Source organism: Trachypithecus francoisi, unplaced genomic scaffold (assembly GCF_009764315.1).
Source record: "Trachypithecus francoisi isolate TF-2019V2 unplaced genomic scaffold, Tfra_2.0 Lachesis_group13, whole genome shotgun sequence".
Taxonomy (NCBI): domain Eukaryota; kingdom Metazoa; phylum Chordata; class Mammalia; order Primates; family Cercopithecidae; genus Trachypithecus; species Trachypithecus francoisi.
In genome coordinates, this window is record NW_022681458.1 from 79,820,616 (window position 1) to 79,840,677 (window position 20,062).

The 20,062-nt window shown below is 34.9% G+C and overlaps 1 protein-coding gene and 1 long non-coding RNA gene across 3 annotated transcripts in view; one reads left to right on the top strand and one right to left on the bottom strand.

The window, feature by feature from the left end:
* Positions 1–11,370, bottom strand: part of LOC117094940 — a 28,608-nt gene extending 17,238 nt beyond the window's left edge. Inside the window, exons 1-2 of the long non-coding RNA XR_004441736.1 lie at positions 11,187–11,370; positions 8,318–8,416 (exon numbers count right to left, since the gene is read on the bottom strand). This is a non-coding gene — a long non-coding RNA (uncharacterized LOC117094940). The remainder of the gene's footprint in view (positions 1–8,317; positions 8,417–11,186) is intronic.
* Positions 1–20,062, top strand: part of KCNH7 (potassium voltage-gated channel subfamily H member 7) — a 498,464-nt gene that overhangs the window by 58,834 nt on the left and 419,568 nt on the right. The window lies entirely within an intron of this gene.

Below are 20,062 nucleotides of genomic sequence, written 5' to 3' on the forward strand. Positions count from 1 at the left end.
AGTAAAATACAATGCAGCCCTTAAAAAAGAATGAGATATCCTTTTGTGTACTCACCCGAACACACCACTAAGATATATCATCATGGAAATGAAAGGAGATGCAGAAAGGTTTGAGTAATAGGCTACAGTTTTTTGTGGAGGAAAATAACATCTCTATGCACGTGTCTGTGGGTTACTACTGACTATTGTTACCTTTAAGGAAAGGAATTACTTTTCTGGCAACAAGGAAGAGAGACAAGAAGAATTTTGCTCTCCTTTATCAAATTGATAATTCATAAGCAAATGATTTAACTTTGTATTTTCCGCCTCCTTGAATTCATTTACACCACTAGCATTCTTGCTATACCAGTTGATCATGCATCAGAAAGTTTTTGTGAAAACTTGATTGCAACAGAGTGAAGGAGAAAACACACATGTACCTTGAGGAAGTGGAGGCAATTGAGAGGGTGAAAAGTAAGAGGATTTAAAAGGATGTCTGAACACATGCAAGAAAGAAATTAATTAAAGCGAGATAATTGCTGTGTCCGGTGATTATGTACAATGACACGAAGTTGAGCACAATTATTCTGAGGGAAGAGACCATGAAGGAGCATGGTTGGCTCAGACAGTGTTCTACCACCAGGTGGCGTTATCAACCCAAGACAGTTTGGATGCTATTAGAAGTGGGGTACCAAAGGGAGGGTAAAAATGAAATGGCTTTTGGATTAAAAAGTGGAAAGAAGTGTGTGAGCAACTATTCAGAAGTTATAGCAAGAAGCACCTATAACAACCTAGCTCTTACAGGACAGGAAAAAAGTGTAATATTGGGTGCGCATGTATAAAAAGATGTATAAAAATTTTTAAGGGCCGGACACGGTGGCTCACGCCTGTAATTCCAGCACTCTGGGGAGCTGAGGCGGGTGGATCACAAGGTCAAAAGATCGAGACCATTGGAATCAACCCAAATGTCCATCTGTGACAGACTGGATTAAGAAAATGTGGCACGTATACACCATGGAATACTATGCAACCACAAAAAAGGATGAGTTTGTGTCCTTTGTAGGGACATGGATGCAGCTGGAATCCATCATTCTCAGCAAACTATCGCAAGAACAGAAAACCAAACACCGCATGTTCTCACTCATAGGTGGGAATTGAACAATGAAATGTTCATAATGAGGTAAATGTGAATAACACCCATTTACTATCAACTCTTTTTACATGATTTAATAATTGTAAAAGAAGTATTAAAATCATATGATAAAATATATATTTTGATATTTATTGCATATAGGGAAGAACCGTGTGAGATTATTTATTCAAGAACATTCACTGCTTATCTACCATGTGCCAGGTTCTGTGCAGGCACTGATAGTAAGATCAAGAAAAATATACAGAGTTCCGTCCCTCATATTGTAGAGTAATGAGAAAATAAAGGATTTGGATTTAGACTAGTCTGGTAACTCAAGATGCTGTTTATAGATTGCATTACTTGACAGTTTAATGGGTTTCTCTAATTCTCCGTTTATTCAAAATATATTTATGGAGAATCTCCCATCTGCCTACTATAGTTTAAGGTGTTGGACAAACATAAATGATTAAAACAGGTAAAAATCCTTGACCTTAAGAGACTTACATATCAATTTCTTTATCAGATAAATAACATAATATCAATTTCATTGTAACAAAGATTAAATGAAAAATTGTACATCTAGAGCACTGAGATGAATTCCAGAAAATAAATTGACTTCTAATAAAGAGAAATTCCCATTTTTCTTTGATTTATGGCTCTTTAGATAATTTTTTCTACAAAGCCTCATTCTGTGAGAAAGAAGGATCTCTGTTTTTCCCATCTTTGTATTCAAAATAGGAACTTAAAGTTGATTGAATTGCTATTATTTGGAGAATCATTCATTTACCTCACACATTCCAAAAAGGGTCACCATATCAGATAAAGTTAGCCTTTTTAAAAAAACAAATGATAATAACCAGTCTCAGAAATTATGTAAAATCTGCTTCAACTTATTATATTCAATGTGATAATGCAGTTACTGTTCAATTTATATCAATAGTTTACCTTGTTTCACACAAGGGACCAAATAAATTATATAGTACTCTCTTATGACATAGTCAGAGTCATGCATTTTAACCTTGGTTGAAATCTTGGCCCTGTTACTTGCCATGAGGCTGGTAAGTGCTTCACTTTGCTGAGTCTTTCTGTTTTCTTCTGTGTATAACAAGGATGATTAAAACCTCACAATGTTATTAGGAGAATACAATGAGATACTGTAATACAGTGAGTATATGTAAAGCACTTAGCATAGTGCTTGGCTTATATAGGAGATGCTCAACACATATTAGTCTCCTCAACTTCAATATTTACTCTTATACTTTTACTACCATAAGTAGAGGCTACAGTCAGCACACTGTATCAGTGGGTTCTGCATCCATGGATTCAACCAATTGCAGGTCGAAAATATTGACAATAAAAGAATGTGTCTGTGCTAAACACGTACAGACTTTTTGCTCTTATCATCATTCCTTAAGCAATACCATATAATAACTATTGATATGGCATTTACATTGTATTCAGTATTATAAGTAATGTAGAGATAATTTAAAGAAAACAGCAGGATATGCATAGGTTATGTGTAAATATTATGTCATTTAATAAAGAACTTGAGCATGCTTGGATTTTGGTTATCTGTGGGGGTTTCTAAAACCAATCTTCCATGGATACCGAGTGATGTCTGGACTATACTGGTGGGACTTGTTAAACAGCAGAATAATCCTAGGGATTCCAGGAAACCCTTTAGGAGTTTTGGAACACTTCTCTCAGAGTTTCTATTGATGTTAAATCACAGCCTTTATGTACTAGTCAAAGATGGTGAGTGGGCGCTGAACTCCAAGTACCAACTCTAGTAACAGAGAATTGAGAACAGGAAAAGAGTGAAGAAGAACTAAAAGTTGTTAGAGGGCTTATGTATGAAACTTCTTATAGACTAAGAAAACTGGTCTCATGACCAATCTCTACCCAAGCCAGAAAGTTACTTCATGTTCATCTTCTCTACATTACTCCAGTTAGAGCTCCCTGGGGAATGAGAAGCAGAAATATACCTAATATCTCAGATAAAAATGAGTGGGAGGAGAGCAGATATTATAAAGATATGAGAGTAAATCCCATTGCCTTTTAAGGTTATGGTAACACTCTCAGCATGCACTTTATTCTGGACAATATAAAGCAAGTCTATATTAGCATTTTGTAGTAGTTATTATTAAAAATAAGGGAATGAAATTGTACAGCAGCAACTTAATGGACATCAAGGAGGTCAAAGAGTTTTCTGGTACACAATGCAAATGAATGCCTAAAAGAGAATAATCATCTTGGTCCTAAGGTTATACAGTCAGGTCCCCTGGAAGGGAAATTAGGAATCATAAAGTCCTAGACTGAGCTACTCTCTCTTTTAGAGACTACATGGTCTGAAGCTCTTTCCTCTCTTGCCTCTCCCAATGCATCTCCTTAATAGCTCCTCTCCTTTCTCTCCTTCTCTTTCTTTCTCTTGTCCTCTCCCTTCCCTTCCTTTCTCCTCTGCATCTTTCTCCTCTCTTTTTCTGTCTCCACCACCATTTTTTGAGTTATACTTGGCCCAAAATACAGTCTTCAAATCAATATATCTTTTCAATTGAACACCCAAAAGATAACCAATTCAGTCTTGCACTATTTTATTTATTTTATTTATTTATTTTTTTTTTTTGAGACGGAGTCTCGCTCTGTCGCCTGGGCTGGAGTGCAGTGGCCGGATCTCAGCTCACTGAGCTCAGCTCCGCCTTCCGGGTTTACGCCATTCTCCTGCCTCAGCCTCCCGAGTAGCTGGGACTACAGACGCCCGCCACCTCGCCCGGCTAGCTTTTTGTATTTTTTTTAGTAGAGACGGGGTTTCACCGTGTTAGCCAGGATGGTCTCGATCTCCTGACCTCGTGATCCGCCCGTCTCGGCCTCCCAAAGTGCTGGGATTACAGGCTTGAGCCACCGCGCCCGGCCAGTCTTGCACTATTTCAACTACACTTATCAAAGAGAAAGTTATTTGGCCCAGATCATTTGTATTGGCCAACGATTGGCCTCCCTGGGCTTGAAGATGAGCACATGGGGTTGTGTACATGTAATACGTACATGAAGCCTCCCCTCCAGAGGCTACATGTAGGTAGAGCAGGTTCACCAGGAAGGGATCATTTATATTCCTAGCATCACGCAATGGATCTGGAATGTAGTATGTGCTTGATAAATACCTGCCAAATAAATGAGAGAACAGTATATTCATAGCTTATTTTTGTAAATGTGTAGTTTTTTCATACTTTACTACCTTTACTAATAATTGACAGCCAATATGTGTGATGTGCTTATGAGCCAGATGTTGTCTGATGCACGTTCCATGTATTCACTCTGTAATCCTCACAATATTCCTATGAGAAAATCAGGCATGGATTGCTTAAATAACTTGCCCAAGTTTACATATCTAGTAAAGAGCAGAGCCAAGGCACATACCTAGCCTTTTTAACACTGGCATTCACACTGTTGACCTGTATGCTGAATCCACTCTCAGCATGCACTTTATTCTGGACAATATAAAGCAAGTCTATATTAGCATTTTGTAGTAGTTATTATTAAAAATAAGAGAATGAAATTGTACAGCAGCAACTTAATGGACATCAAGGAGGTCAAAGAGTTTTCTGGTACACAATGCAAATGAATGCCTAAAAGAGAATAATCATCTTGGTCCTAAAAATCTACTAGTTTTTTTTCCCTTTTCTTTGGTTATATAGCTCTACATTCCTTCCTTTTATAATCAATTTTTTTACTTTGATTATTCATTTTATCCATATCCATTTGTCTTTTAAATGTGATGACTACTCTTTTAAAAGCATCATTTACACTCAATTTCTATTCCGTAGCCCCAAACCACAACTCATCAATGCCTCCTCAAAGGGTAACATATAGACAATAAGAGGAAAGTCTTCTGTGCAACAAATAACAAGTCACAATGGCAGTGTAATTTCTAAAATTCACATATATTATATATAATACAAAGATAATGAAATGAAATGAAAAGTACAATATAGTTCAAATTAAAATAGACTCACTGTTAATCAAAGAAACACAGATTAACACAATGAGATAAGTTTTTTTTACTAAACTAGTTCATTCTTTTGAAAAGACAATATTCCCTGATATAGAGAAGACATACAGTAGGAGAGTAGTATATTTCTATCAAACAATATGGTTATATATATCAAGAGCTTTCAAATGTTCATTCACTCCTCTTTCAAAAATTATATTCAAAAAATTATTTCAAGGGTCACATAAATTTATGTACAATGCTGCTTATCACTGTTTTAGTTATACAGATTAATGCTTTGTAATTTAAATGATCAATGAGAGAATATTACATTACAGATTATACATATAAAATATTGTGCTACTAAAGTGTCTATAGAAAATTAATATCATTATTAATTACCCTTGAAGTGATGCCTATAAAATTATTCCAGGAAACAAGTGAGGATGCATACACATTCGTAAACAAAGGAGACTCAAAAGAAAGACACTAAAATATTTATAAACATTATTTCAGCATGGTAGAATTATACACGAGTTTTCATTTTTAGAAATTTTGATATTCAGAATTTTCTGTGATAAAAAGTATTTTTTTGAGGGCAATATTCTTCCACTGAGTTTATAGTTAAAGGAATTTATTGACTGGCTGAATTCTTACCACACACAAGCCCAGAGCATCCACATGCCAGTTCGTCTTGGGAACAGGCTTGCTCTTGGTACATTTGGCCCAAAATCTTATTGCTCTAAGTTAGAAGAAACCTACGGTCACCCACCCTCCACACAGGATAAGAGTTGTAAAATAGGACCAAATACCACTCCCAGAATGAAATACTTTGCATAGGCAGCACAGAAATGAATGTTTCTATCCCATTCCTTCTTTCTCTTCCTTCCCTTTTGAGGATATAAGATGTCTCCACTTCTGACCCATGTTTTGCTAATCATTATAAAAGCAAGTAATAAAACCAATGAGGGAAAGAAAATAAAAGGTTTAAATAATACCAGTTTAAATGATTCAAGTTTAAAATAAGCTTAAAGTGAAAATAAATGTAAGAATATATTTTAAATAATAATTTGTAATAAGGACATTAACATAAGTGTAGAAAGTTTCTTTTCCTGATATGGATTTTCTTAGATTGGTATTTCATGGTATATCCCTTGAACTTACTCTCCCAAAAAGGAAATCACTAAACCGTGACACTGGAGTTCTGAAGTTCAATTAAATAGCACCTCAAATTATTTTCTTTAACAAACAATGATTTTATTACCAGAAAAAAATAATAAAATATCAAGTTTGAGTGTTGAAAATAAATTGTCACAGTTGGTGAAAGCAGTGATTAAAATATTTTTGTGTTTGTAATTTTAAGAGAAAGACAATCCCATTTATCATATCATTTTATTTTTATTTAAAACAATGGATAATAATAAGGTTGTAAACATTTATGAAGCCTCAGAAAAGGTTTATCCTAAGTACTTTTTTGTCATAACACTGCTTATGATAAGCTACAGTTTGATGCCAGCTACAAAATGACGGGTTATTTCATAGGTTTTAAAAATGTTGAGTTTTACACTTTTTTCTTTTGTTTTGCTTTTGTAGGTTTTTGGTTTTGCTTCTTGATGTGCTTTTTGTTTCATTTTGTGAGTCATAAGTTAACACTATTTTCATTTGCTCTTCTTTCATTGTCATTTGCTGGCACATTTAGTTCAACTTGGCAAGACATAAGTTTTTTGTTTTTTGTTTTTGTAGACAGTCTCACTCTGTTGCAAGGAAGCTGGAGTGCAACAGCGTAATCTCGGCTCACTGAAACCTCCACCTCCTGGGTTCGAGCAATTCTCATGCCTCAGCCTCCCAAGTAGTTAGAACTGCAGGCATATGCCACCATGCCTGGCTAATTTTTGTATTTTTAGTAGAGACATATTGGCCAGGCTAGTCTTGAACTCCTGGCCTCAAGTTATCAGCCTGCCTCGGCCTCCCAAAGTACTAGGGTTACAGGTGTGAACTACTATGCCCGGCCTCTATTCCTTTGATATTGGAGGACAGATTATGTCTATCATTTGACAGTTACAAATTATCTTGTTTAAGGAAATACAGCCATGTTTTGCTCTAGGAAGAATTCTGACATGGTATAAAAATTAAACAACTACAGTTCTACAAAATGTATTTAAAGATCACTGTCATGACTGAGGTGAACTTATCATTTGAGGTGCAATTTTCAACAGTTGGGTACTTGGGAAAAGATAAGTTCAAAGCTTCAAGAAGAGAGATTAGGTTAGCCATGTGTAGGATTTTTCCTTTTTATGGAAAAAGTGGAAATTAGTCCTTTTTGCTTTTCTTCTCTGAGTTATATATGTCTATTTCCTCCACTGTATAAGATTCTCAAACACAGGGATGATATTGTATTCACATTGGTACACATTAAATGAATGTTTAATGCATTGAATTTGTTGAAGTGGGAGGAAGAAAGAGGGAGCAAAATGCTGGAGATGTAAAAGCTAAATTTATATTTACTTTAACTGTATTCCTAATTGGCTTCCACTATTGATTCTGTGTGTTCAAATGGGGCTTTCAGTATCTTAAGTTTAAAATAGATTGATGTGTTTCCAAATATATCTGAGCTGGCTGATCTGGTGGTCACTTGACTTTAACACTTGTGGCCAATGGAAAAAGGGAGAAAAAGGAAGATATTCAATAAATACTCCAAGAAGAGAAAATACATAATACCAAATTAATCAGAGCAGAAAGAAATGTTTAACTTACCAAGTTATTGTCATGGGGATTGAATGTGATAATATATGTTGTCTTTTTTAGAGATCATTTGGATACAAGAACCTGAAAACTGTTTACTAATACAAATAATATAGGGATATATTTTAGAGGGTACAGGAAAATTCCTTAGTGACTAATCAAAAATAAAAAAAGTATAGCTTACTTCATAAAAAATTAAAAAGTCTACATTACTCTATCTCCTTTTCTCTCCCTGGGATCTCATGGTCTGTCATCAACTCATTTCTCTGAATGTCTGTGCCATTCTTTATGATGTTTTTGGCCTAGGATAACAGAAAATCTAACTACAAGAGGGTTATACAACATGAAATTCATCATCTTATATAACAAAATGTTTGGAGGTAGAACAGATTCAGCAGTAGTAATTCAACAGCTCAACCATGGCACCGTGGATCCAGGTTCTTCTTATCTTTATACTTTTCTGCCTTAGCCTGTAGGCTTACCTGTTAAGCTGTTGACTTCAATGGCTCTCAGGTAAATACCTCAGTCTCAGGCGTCAATTGCCTCCAGAAAGAAAAAGGGATTGTGTTCTTTCACATTTCCTTTTAAGAGAAAATAGTATCCATTAAGTGTACTCTAGCAATAATTTTATTTGTGAATTACATAGTATTATCACAATAATTTAAAGCTATTTATAAAGATTTCAAACAGGGATAGCCTAAAGATATAAAAACATGACATCAGATAAAAGGCTAGGAAAAAAATCCAACTTTCACTCTGAGACTTTATTAATAGATCAAAAAGTTATAGACAGTCACATGTAAATTGTTTAAATTTGTAGAAATTTTATTCATTTGGAATACTTTTCATATTAATGTTTATTATAATAGCTGTTATAGTAATTCTAAATTAAATAAATAACATATCAAAAAATCTAATAGAGGCAATAAAATGTATAAAAATAAGAATGATGCAAATCCAAATGTAAATTTCAGAGAAAGGGGCAACCAGGTCTACCTTAACATGGAGGGAGGAAACTGAGGAAAGTTTCATGGCTAAAGTGATATTTGATCTCTAGAGGCTGGGATAGAGGTAAGCTACACAAAGGAGGGAAAGAGAGTAAGTAAGACTCACAAAAGCCAAGTTGCAAATACATGAATAATATTATGGAATCATGAGAAGTTTTATTTTATAAGAGCGATGAAAATAACAATGACATGTAGAGTGGATTTTGATCATGAAATGCCCTGAGAGTCAAGCTAAGAAGTTTTAGCTTTGCAATTAGAAGCCAGAAACCATAAAATATTTCAAGGAGCCAGTAATGTGCTTCAGAAAAAGAAAATGGTCTGCAGAATGTTGGAGAAATTGAGGATCTGTAGATACTACAATAGTCTAAGCAAGAATTCATGATTATCTCAACCAGAGGTGAATGAGAATGAAAATGAGAGCTCAAATTCCTGAGGTTGTACCAAGTTGTAGAGATATAAAACATAACCATCACCTGGATAGGAAGAAAAGGAAAATCTGAGATTGTTGGACTGGACCTTAGAAACTAGAAGAAAGACAAGGCCTTTGCCAGAAGAGTGACAGTGAGGAGAAATTTTTAGGAAGATGTGATGAATTGTTCAGATCTGGATCCAGTGCAATTGAGATAACTAGTAGGACATTAGTTACAAATATTTGGGAAATTCAAGTCTGGAGCCTGGAAGAAAATTCAAGAGTATATTTAGAATATAAATAGATGTCTTCAACATATTGATAATACACAAGAACATAAGAGGAAGAGAAGAGGTGAAAATAAATGAAGCTTCATGAGATGAAAAGCAAAACATTACTTTCTTGTAATGTGTATTATTCTATCCGAATCATATAAGAGTCACAGTTGACTCTTATAAGTTGAATCACATAAGTTGAATCATATAAGAGTCACAGTTGACTCACAGCATGCATTTCTGTTATCTTAATTGATTCTCTCAAAGTCGTATCTCAAACACGTTAGTATCATCGTTTTGCAGTTTGTGAAACGGATGCTCAAAGAGGTTGGACATTTGCCCCAAAGCCTACAATCTGAAAGCAGAGATATTAGAACACTTGTGCTTGGGTTTAGGCTGTAAATCTCACCTTTAATAGTTTAAAGTTAACTGAAATAAATATAAATATAAAATCTTTGGATTTGAAATATTATTTAAAGAAGCAAAATAAATATGTATGTATATTATATCCAAGAGTAATGTTCAGGAACTCTATATTTTAATTAAATAATTTAAATATCTCTACTGTTCTCTAAATTTCTTCAAATTTTGAATCATCAAAATAAGTTCATTCAGAATTTATAAAGTAAAGGGATAAGATGAGTGGACTGATGTGAGAATTATCAGGCAAATAGGTAATCAAATTCCCATGTACTCAGTCTCAAGATGTAGCACCTGTGAATAGCTGCAGTGCCCAAATTAAACCAGTCAATTGTTTCATTAATATTACTAAAAATTTAAAGTTTAAGAGCTCCTAGTTGGACAAATGGTGAATTAATTTAAATTTTAAATCAAGAGCATCGCTTTGCTTTTATATTGTACTTTTCTAAAACTCCTAAAGGGTTGAAAACATGATAATACACCTATGTTCAAGATTAATTTGTTTATAAGGACAGCTGTGCTTTCTGATTTGCTTATTTGCATCCTAAGTTTGTATGTTTACAAAATTTGACTGTTCAACCTACAGATGCCATTTTTAATGTTTTGCTTCAAAGCTATTAACCCCTAGAGTTTCTATTTTATTCCATGTTTTATATATATATATATGCATCTATGTGAACATATGCATGCATTTTATAACCTAACATATATATGTATGCATAATATATATAAACTATATATAGAATATATATACACATAAAGTATAGTATATACAATTCAGTTGGTAGGCGGTCTGTTCCTTAAAATAAAACTGTATTTTTCTCTACCTTTTCCTTGGAGATGGCCTTTCCTTAGCATAGTCTATAGAAGGCTGTTATAAGCTGGTTGCAATAGCAGTATGTGGGCAAGAGGACTGTAAATTCAGTGAATATTATTAGTTTATGAATATTCATTAAATTTGTTTGTATGCAGCAAATCAACTTTGTAAATGGTTACAGCCAAAAAAAGCTCTAATTAGAGGAATTAATTAGTATTTGGAAAGGTATACAGGGATTAGTGGGCATGTTGAAGAGGTATTTTTTTTCCTCCTGTTGAGAAAAATACCTTTTAGGGAGCTTGCAATACAATTTATGTGCATACCAGGTAGAAATAAACTGGAGTGTTTCAAGTTTTAAGGCCACAAGAGAGTGGAGGTCTGTTGTTCAAGCTAGCACAAGATACTTTGTAGATCACAGAATACCTTGGTCTTTGCTTGTTGGAATTCACCATCTTTTAAAAGATCTTGTTACTCACCAACCTTCAAATGCCACATTTAACCCTACTATAAAGTTAAACCCAGTTAAACAAGAATAATCTGACAATGGAAACTTTTCCATTTCGGAGTGGTGCTTCTTTGCTTCTGTTACCTCCCTAATATCCCTGACACCAGCAACCAAAAGGAAGCAGCTGTTCTGAATATGTACAAACAAAAGAAGCTGTTACTATAGCAACCATAGAACCCTGTGGAAAAGCTCTCCCTTTAACATTAGCCAACCTCTCCTCTCTACCCCTCCTTCTTTTCCTTTCCTGCGCCAGCACACACTGCCCTTGGACAGAAATGATACTTGGTGATTCCACATGGGGAAACGGAGTAAACACTATAGCCGGCATTTACACTTTCCAAGAGCTGGAAGACTTGCTCCTGGCCAAATCCTATGAAAAGGCTGCAGAACCTGACGACATTTATGGAGCACTTTGTTCCTTGATTCCCAAACCTTCCTTCCTTCATCCTCCTTAAAAAACAAATCTTACTGGCCTCTCTCATTCATGACTTGATAAAGTAAGGATATAATGATACCTCTTTTACCTCTGCCTTGTCAGTTTTTCTCTATCCTATATCCATGTTCATGAGCCAAATGTGGCATTGCTTAAATAAGTCTGTGGATTTTGCTGATTCCAGAGTTGATGTTGAATTGGATGGAAGGTAGGACAGTTTTGACTTCAGAGGTAAATGGATGATGCTAGATGATCGATCCTGTAGGGTTTTTTCCCTCCATATGGTAAAACATAGAGGCACAATTCATTAAAACTAAATCCAGCTTCAGAAAATCTGTCTAAAACTATTACAATTTGAGGCCTTTCATTCCTATTTTAATGTTTCTCCATAGTTGTGTTTTGATTAATCAATAACATCTTTCACTTACTTTTTTATGTCCTTTGATAGTCAGCCTTCAATTTACTAATTGCTTGTACTCCCAAATTAGTCTTTAAGTCAATCATTTATGAACTTAAATTTGTTTTAAGTCAGTAATTTAAAACGTGGAACATATTTTGTTGTGGATACCACATACTAACTACTCTGCTAACCCAAAACATGGCTGACTACCTTGCTAACACAAATAAATTTATTTCATATTTCTCTTAAATATTTTATCTTTGCTTGTGATGAAATTGTTTAATTTTGAAAGCATCACAAGCAGATTAAAATGTTGTAGGATACTAGAGTTTTTCAATTTACAGCATGGCACTTTATAAATAAGCCTTGTGATTCAACAATAACTTGAATGATGCTTTCTAACTGGGGCTAACCCTGGTAAAATTTGTTTGTATTAATTTAAAATCCTGAATTAAAAACTAAGACATGGGTAATTGTCCTATTGGTTATTAAACGTGTTTTAATACTTTCATTTAAAAGACTATGAAGTATTCGCCCATGAGTATACAGGTCAGTGGGATATGATAAAACTGAGAAAAAGGCCCACTTGCTTATGCAGTTACAGCATACAATAAAGACAGCCTTCTAAATCTGTGGGAAAAGGCTGAGTTAATTGTTAACGATGTGGGCACCATTTTAGCAGAATCTGGGGAAAAAGCGGATGTATACTTTAAATTTTACATCATCATTAATTCTAAATAGATGAGTTAAATATAAACAATGTAACTCCAATAGCATTAAAACTATGGGAGAAAGATTATGAGAGCCCTGAAAAGCCTCTTTCCACCTCTCAAGTTCAGGAAAAATCTGTATAATTAGATGTGGTGTTGATAAGGATGTGGGGACCAAGCTTTCATTTATTGTTTGTGGAAATACAAATTGGTCAAATTTCTATGAAGGGAAATTCCGATATAACATTAAAATTTGTAAATGTATATACTGCTTATTTTTTTATTTTTTTTAATGTGCATACTCTTTAACTGAGTGAATTCACTTCTAGAAATGTGTCCTACAGGTACAATTAAACATACTAGGAGTGACAGGATTATGTACATGGTTATTCATTGCAGCAAAAGATTAGAAATACCATTTATGTCCATCAATATGATATGAGTTAAATATATTATTTTACATTCATATTATAGGGAAATATGCTGCCATTATGAGTGAGAGATTGAGACAGAGAGGAGGATACTCTTTATAAACTTATATGGAATCATCTCAAAGATAAATTGTTAAATTTTTTTTAAAGCCAGAAAAGAATAATGTACAGAGCATTCTACTCTTTGTGTAGAAATAAAAATGATGTGTGTGTATGTGTGTGTGTGTGTGTGTGATGTGCTTACAACATCTTTGGAAGGACACACACACACAGAGCACAGATTCACTAGAGGCATCAAAAACTTTTCTGGAGAAGTAGCTCAGTTTCTGCATTACAGCTGGGAAACAGACTTCATTTCATAACTTTTGTATATGTTGATTTTTAAAGATATTACCCATATGAAAATCACTAGATGTAAAATGGTATGAAAATGTTTGCTTTCTAATCCATGCTGCTCAAATGTTTGGCAGAAAACTGGAAGACAACGGCATTAAATGTAAAGAAAAACGACGACTAAAATAGGAATCAAACAGTTCTCCACTAATCAAGCTTTTTTTTTGTTTTGTTGTTGGGGAACTCCTTGATCTTCTGATCACTTCTGGAATTTAGACTTATCAAAAAATATTGTGACAACAAAGGGGTGCCAGACAGTCTTGAAACGTTAACAAAAGGAACTCTATTGCCATGTTTTAGACCTTCTTTTTATTGATAACTAGGTCTTTCACAAATTCACAAGCCCTTTCTTGTAGTTGGATTTTTGTTTTGTTTGCTTTTGCATAACCTGTTGTTTCATGTCAAGGTACATGTGCCAAATGTGAGCAACACTGACTAGTGCTGAAATTGAACTTTCCTGATCAATAAGGGGCACAGGTAATTTCAAGCCTTCTTTCCTTTGACACACACACACACACGCACACAGACACACACACACACAGATACTTTAAAAAGAAAATGAAGTATACAGGAAAGCAAAAACATTAAATGCTTTTTTGTAGTTAAAGTGGAGGAAGGGAGAAAATGAGTATGAATAGCAGAGCATTTGTTATGAAAGGAAAAAAAAGTTCTGCAATCCCAGCTACTCAGGAAGCTGAGACAGGAGGATGGCTTGAGGCTAGGGGTTTGAGACCAGCCTAGGCAACATAGTTAGACCCCATGTCTAAAAACAAATTATGTAAAAATTAGCCGGCTTGGTGGGGCATGGTCCCCGACACTTGGGAGGCTGAGGCAGGAAGATCATTTGAGCCCAAGTGTACAAGGCTGCCGTGGGCTATGATTGTACCACTGCACTCCAGCAGCCTGGGTAACAGAGTGAGACCCTATTTCAAAACGAAAAAAAAAAAAAAAAAGAGAAAAATGTGGAGAATTTTGTCATCAAGGTAAGTAAAATTCATTCATTTATTGTATTTTGATCATATTCATTCTTCACTATGTATTGAGCCAGCTCCATGAAAGACAGTAATATGACAACTTAAATTTGTGGTTATCACCCCCTCTATTCAATTCAATAAATTTGTTTTGTTATCTTTTACAAACACTGCTTGTTAGGAGAACAGTGTGGTGGTGTCAACAGAGTAGTACATATGCACCTCTAGTCGCTAGGAAGAAAACCTTCAAGCACACAGCAACGGACCTACCTATATTAGAAGCCCCACAGAATTGAAAGAATTGAAACGCATGCAGAAGAGTTGTTTCAGAGAGCAATATTCAAAGTGTGAACACTCATCCTTGTCAATCAGGGTTCTCACTCTTAAACACAATGTCAGAAGTAAGCTGACGGTTATATTTAGGCAAGAAGATACATGTGTATGCATTTTTGGACTTGTACACCTACCAGGATTCAGTAAAGTGTCATCTATTAGTGGAGTTTTGACATTTACATCTTCATTTCATTTTCCGTTGTCTGCACCCTGCAATTAGGCTTTCTTTTGCTTCCACCTTGTGCCCCGAAGAGTAAGTTTATGTTGAACGTTGGTGTTAGTAACAGCTTGATCTTCTATTTTGTGCCTTCTTGTATTCTTTTTCCTCTTTCCTTACCCTTCTCCTGGTTATATCCAACACAATAAAGTCAGTGTAGATATTCATGTCCGCATTGTGACATTTTAATATTTTTAAAATTTGGTTTTAGAGCTCTGATGTTTATATGGCTATATATGTCTAACAATTTAAAAATATAACAGCTTTAAAAAATTATGTTGGCTAACCAAAATATGTTGGCTGAGCTCTCTTTGCCTATTTAAAGTAAATTTATTTTGGCTAGAGTAAATGTATGTATGGTGCTTCATAACATACTAAAATATCATGAATTGGGAAAATAAATTTAAAGTTGAAACTGCATCTGCTTAAGGATATTTATGTTTACATTGGATATTTTTACAAACGTCTTTAGTTTTTTAAAAATAACTCATGAATTGATTTTTTTAGGCATCTATATCTAAGCCTACATTGTTTATTCCCTGTCAGTTTTGATCTGGCTTTTGTACTTGCAGTAATCTGTAAAGGGAGTGATTATTTATGCTTGGACATAATTCTATTGGAAAAATAAATCTATTCTGTACATTTGAAAGAGGATTTATGTATCATTTTTGCATTTCTAGTAGTTTCTAATAATGACCTAGAACAACATTGCTAGATTACACTAGATTTGATCATCTTTAACAATATTTAGATAATTGGGAAGTTACACCGTGTGTAAAATATTATGAAGGAGGCTACATGGAGAGAAGGCATATTTCCTTGACAATGATTTCATTCTTAATACATACATAAAATATGACCACCTTGTGCTTTGAATTTTTATGATCATGCTAGCCATAAAATCAAAGCATCATGGCTTCTTGTAACTGCTGTGATTTCTCTTCTACAAAATGAAACTTTCAGAGACATCATACTGACCATTGATTTTCCACTTCCTGATTTACAGTGCTCTGACATGAGATTTCCATGAAACCTTAAGGAATCGTACAGTTGTAGTAATATACTATTGGGAAACACCCATTTTTACATAAAATATATAAGCAAGGGAAAAGACAAATATTTGGAAGGAAAGAAATACTAAAGAGGAACTTTAAAAACACTGCCTACTGATAAAAATCTTTCCTTAGGGCAGAGAAAAAAAAAACCTCACAAACACACATTTCACACACACAGACTCCTGTAGCATCTTTATTAAATTCCTCACATCGATTTGTTATGGTATTTGTCACACTGTTTACACAAAGGCAAAATAGCTAAATTTTTTAATCTCCAGAGACTACCATAGTAGTTGATACATAGTAGGCACCAAATGAAAGAATCAATAAGCTTAAGTAGTAAAAAAAAACAAAAACAAAAACAGAACACACACGCACACACGCACACACACACACACACACACACACACACGCTCCCACTGCAAATGCTTTCCTTCCAGATTAATTTTCTACTAGGTATTTCACCCAACTAAGACAGCATTACTAGCCTTCTAACTTCCCCTGGTCATTCGATTCTCTTAACCCAATTCCTATACCCCATTTCTCTCTCCGCAATTTGGTTGAATGTTTACTGTCTACGGATGCATCAAGCTCTGGCCATGCTATTTTCTTTTTTTTTTTTTTGAGATGGAGTCTGGCTCTGTCTCCCAGGCTGGAGTGCAGTGGCCGGATCTCAGCTCACTGCAAGCTCCGCCTCCCGGGGTTTATGCCATTCTCCTGCCTCAGCCTCCGGAGTAGCTGGGACTACAGGCGCCCGCCACCTCGCCCGGCTAGTTTTTTGTATTTTTAGTAGAGACGGGGTTTCACCGTGTTAGCCAGGATGGTCTCGATCTCCTGACCTCGTGATCCACCCGTCTCGGCCTCCCAAAGTGCTGGGATTACAGGCTTGAGCCACCGCGCCCGGCCGGCCATGCTATTTTCTAACAATTTTGGAACTTTACTATCATTTTAAGTATGAGTATGGTGACAGAAACTAGAAAGAAGCACACTGTGTAACTTGCAGTGAGTAATTTGCAGTTTTAGATAGTGAAAGTCAACTGCATATGCATGCTATTTCCAATTAACAAACTATATCTACCTGGTATATCGTAAGTGGGAAGCAAACGGCATAGTAATAATTGATACAAATAGATATAGATACAGGACTTTTGGGTTCAAAACTCATCAATTGAATGATTTTTAAAATGTTTCAAATAATATTTGTAGTGTTTACTGAGTACTCAGAATGGTGCTTAATCATGGCTCCTGTCTTAAAGTAGCATACATTCGTTTATGAAAGTAAATGTGTACAGTTGAGACAAAGTTATAGAAATTTCAAGAAATGGAATCTTGGGGCATGATTCCTGAAATGCTTATAGAAAAGCAGACAAAACTTAGAAGAGAGAATCATAGTAGCAGTGATGGATCTCATTATCTCTATTCTATCCATTGTATTATAAAATGCTTTCAAGATGACATGATGAATGTGTTACTGGCTGAAGTTTCTTTCTCTTCATTTTAAACAACTGCTTAAATAATTGTTTCTTAATTTCATAGAATATATTGATTGCTGGTTCTAGATAAAACACAGATTAACACTCATACCTCCCATGTTTACCTATACCTTTACAGTTTCCTACACATATTTACATTATTTATATAACTTCATGTCTCACAACAATTTTATAAGGTGGGCAGATGGGAGTTATTATAATTCTCATATAAAAATGAATATGAGGCATATACTGATACTATGACTAAAATCCAATTTTTATGGCTCCTCCAAACATTCTTCAGATTCTCCCATTAAGGAGCTCAGACTTTCAAAACACAAACACCTAAGACATATAGACTGAGTTCTAAATGAGTGAAGTGTACAATGCTGCTAGTGTTGACAGGAACACCCCCCAGTCCTCTTCTAAAGTTTGTGCCACAGCATGGTCTTTATCAATTTCACATTTGGTAATTAGATCAGAATGGATCTAAAATCCACAGTCTTTCTTCCCACTGCTCCCAAAAGCATAATTCTTCTCTCCACATCTCCTTCATTCACCCTCCCCATCCCCAGTGTTAGGCTCTCTTTCCTTCCAACAAGATCTTACATTAGCTCAAGTTATTTGCTGACAAGATGTTATAACAAAAGCCTACACACACACACACACACACACACACACATATATACACACTATATATATATATATATATATATATTATTTCTTGATCCCTTTGAAATAAATTGTACATTGTGTAGAAAAAACAAACAAAAAAGTCATGAAAAAGGAAAGAAGATCTCTAGTCAGGGAAAATAAAATGAGTAGTTGGAGAAAAGCAATGGAGAGAATGACAAGATCTAGAGAAAAGAGAGGGAAGCAGAAAGAAAGGGAGTCTTTGTGTTCTTGAGAGGCAAAGAGAGCAACACTGAATGTTGGCTTCTCAATTCTTCTGCCCATTCCTGAGGGACTCACCTTTACTATCTTTCCCTTCTTTAGAGATTCAGCAACTCAACTCAAATTAGGTTAAGGGAGAAAAAAGTTGAGACTTAATAGGAGAATGGGAAATATCATAATTAAAGGAATATTTAACAGTCAAACTCCAGGAAGGGGAGAAGTTCTGGCACAGCTGAGAAGCAGCTAGATCTGTAGACTCAAATACCACCATCTTATCTTATCGAATCCCTCATCTGTGCTTCTCCTTTTATGGTGCACCTCACACTCTCAGGCAGATTTCTTCCCACTGTTAGAAAGTGATAAGTAAATGTTGTCAGATTAAAATTAGACTGCCTGACTTAGATAAGAGCACCATGACTTAATTGCACTAAGACTTGGGCGTTGACTCTAACCTACAGTTTTCTCACCTGTAACATGTGGTGTATAATGATAGAGTTGCTGTTAAATGTTTAAAGTGCTTAGTAGAATGTCTGAACTTAAAAAATGTGAAGGGTTGTCACTGTAATCGAATCAGGTATTTTGACTTTGGGGAACTGTTTTTCATAGTGCTGTCACCAGAGACTCTCTTTCTTTAGTCATAGTTTGAAAACAACTTGAACAACTTGAGAAAGCCTCTGATAATCTCATCATATGTTCAGGTTGTAAGGACATAGGGACATTGAAACTCCAAGCTTGAAGTCAGAAGAAGGATTTTTCCAGAGGAAAAGGTGGAAATGTTGCTAAGCACACCAAGCAATAGATACTCACCATAGATATCAGCCAAATCTATTCAGTGCCTACAATAGAACTCCCCCACTTAAGCTTGCTTGAGTAGCTTTCTAATCAATTCCTTGATATAGACAGGGATATAAATGTAGGGGGAAATGTAGATGAAGCAAAAGTGTTAACATTCAATATGTGTCATATGACCAAAAGAGAATTGTGTTATTAGTTTTTACAGAATCATAAAAACAAGCTTATTTTGCTGTAACATACCAACCTGACTCTTAGGTAGAATATTTTTAAAAGGCATTCATAAACTTAGAAATCACAGCCGAGCAACTAGAATGATAGAGCAATTGTAATTAGTTGCTATTCTACATGTAAATCATGTATTGTTCCTAAGTGAAAGAATAATACCTTGTGCAGATCTTTCTAAGGAAGTTTTGTTAGAATGCATTATCTAGATAAATCTTAAGTGTGCTGTTCAAAAGACCGTATTTAGATATTCAATAAAGCATATATTTTAGAAAATCCTTGTTGAGCAGATGCTGCAGTGAAATAAAATATTGAAGCCAAACTTATTTGTACGTATACCAGACACTAAACATTTCTGGTGTAATTAGGTTTAAAGAAAAGTGATTCACTACTTGTGATCTCATTATGAATACTAGTATATGGCTCAGAAGATACTATTTATAGGAGTAATGAGAAGGGGAACATTAA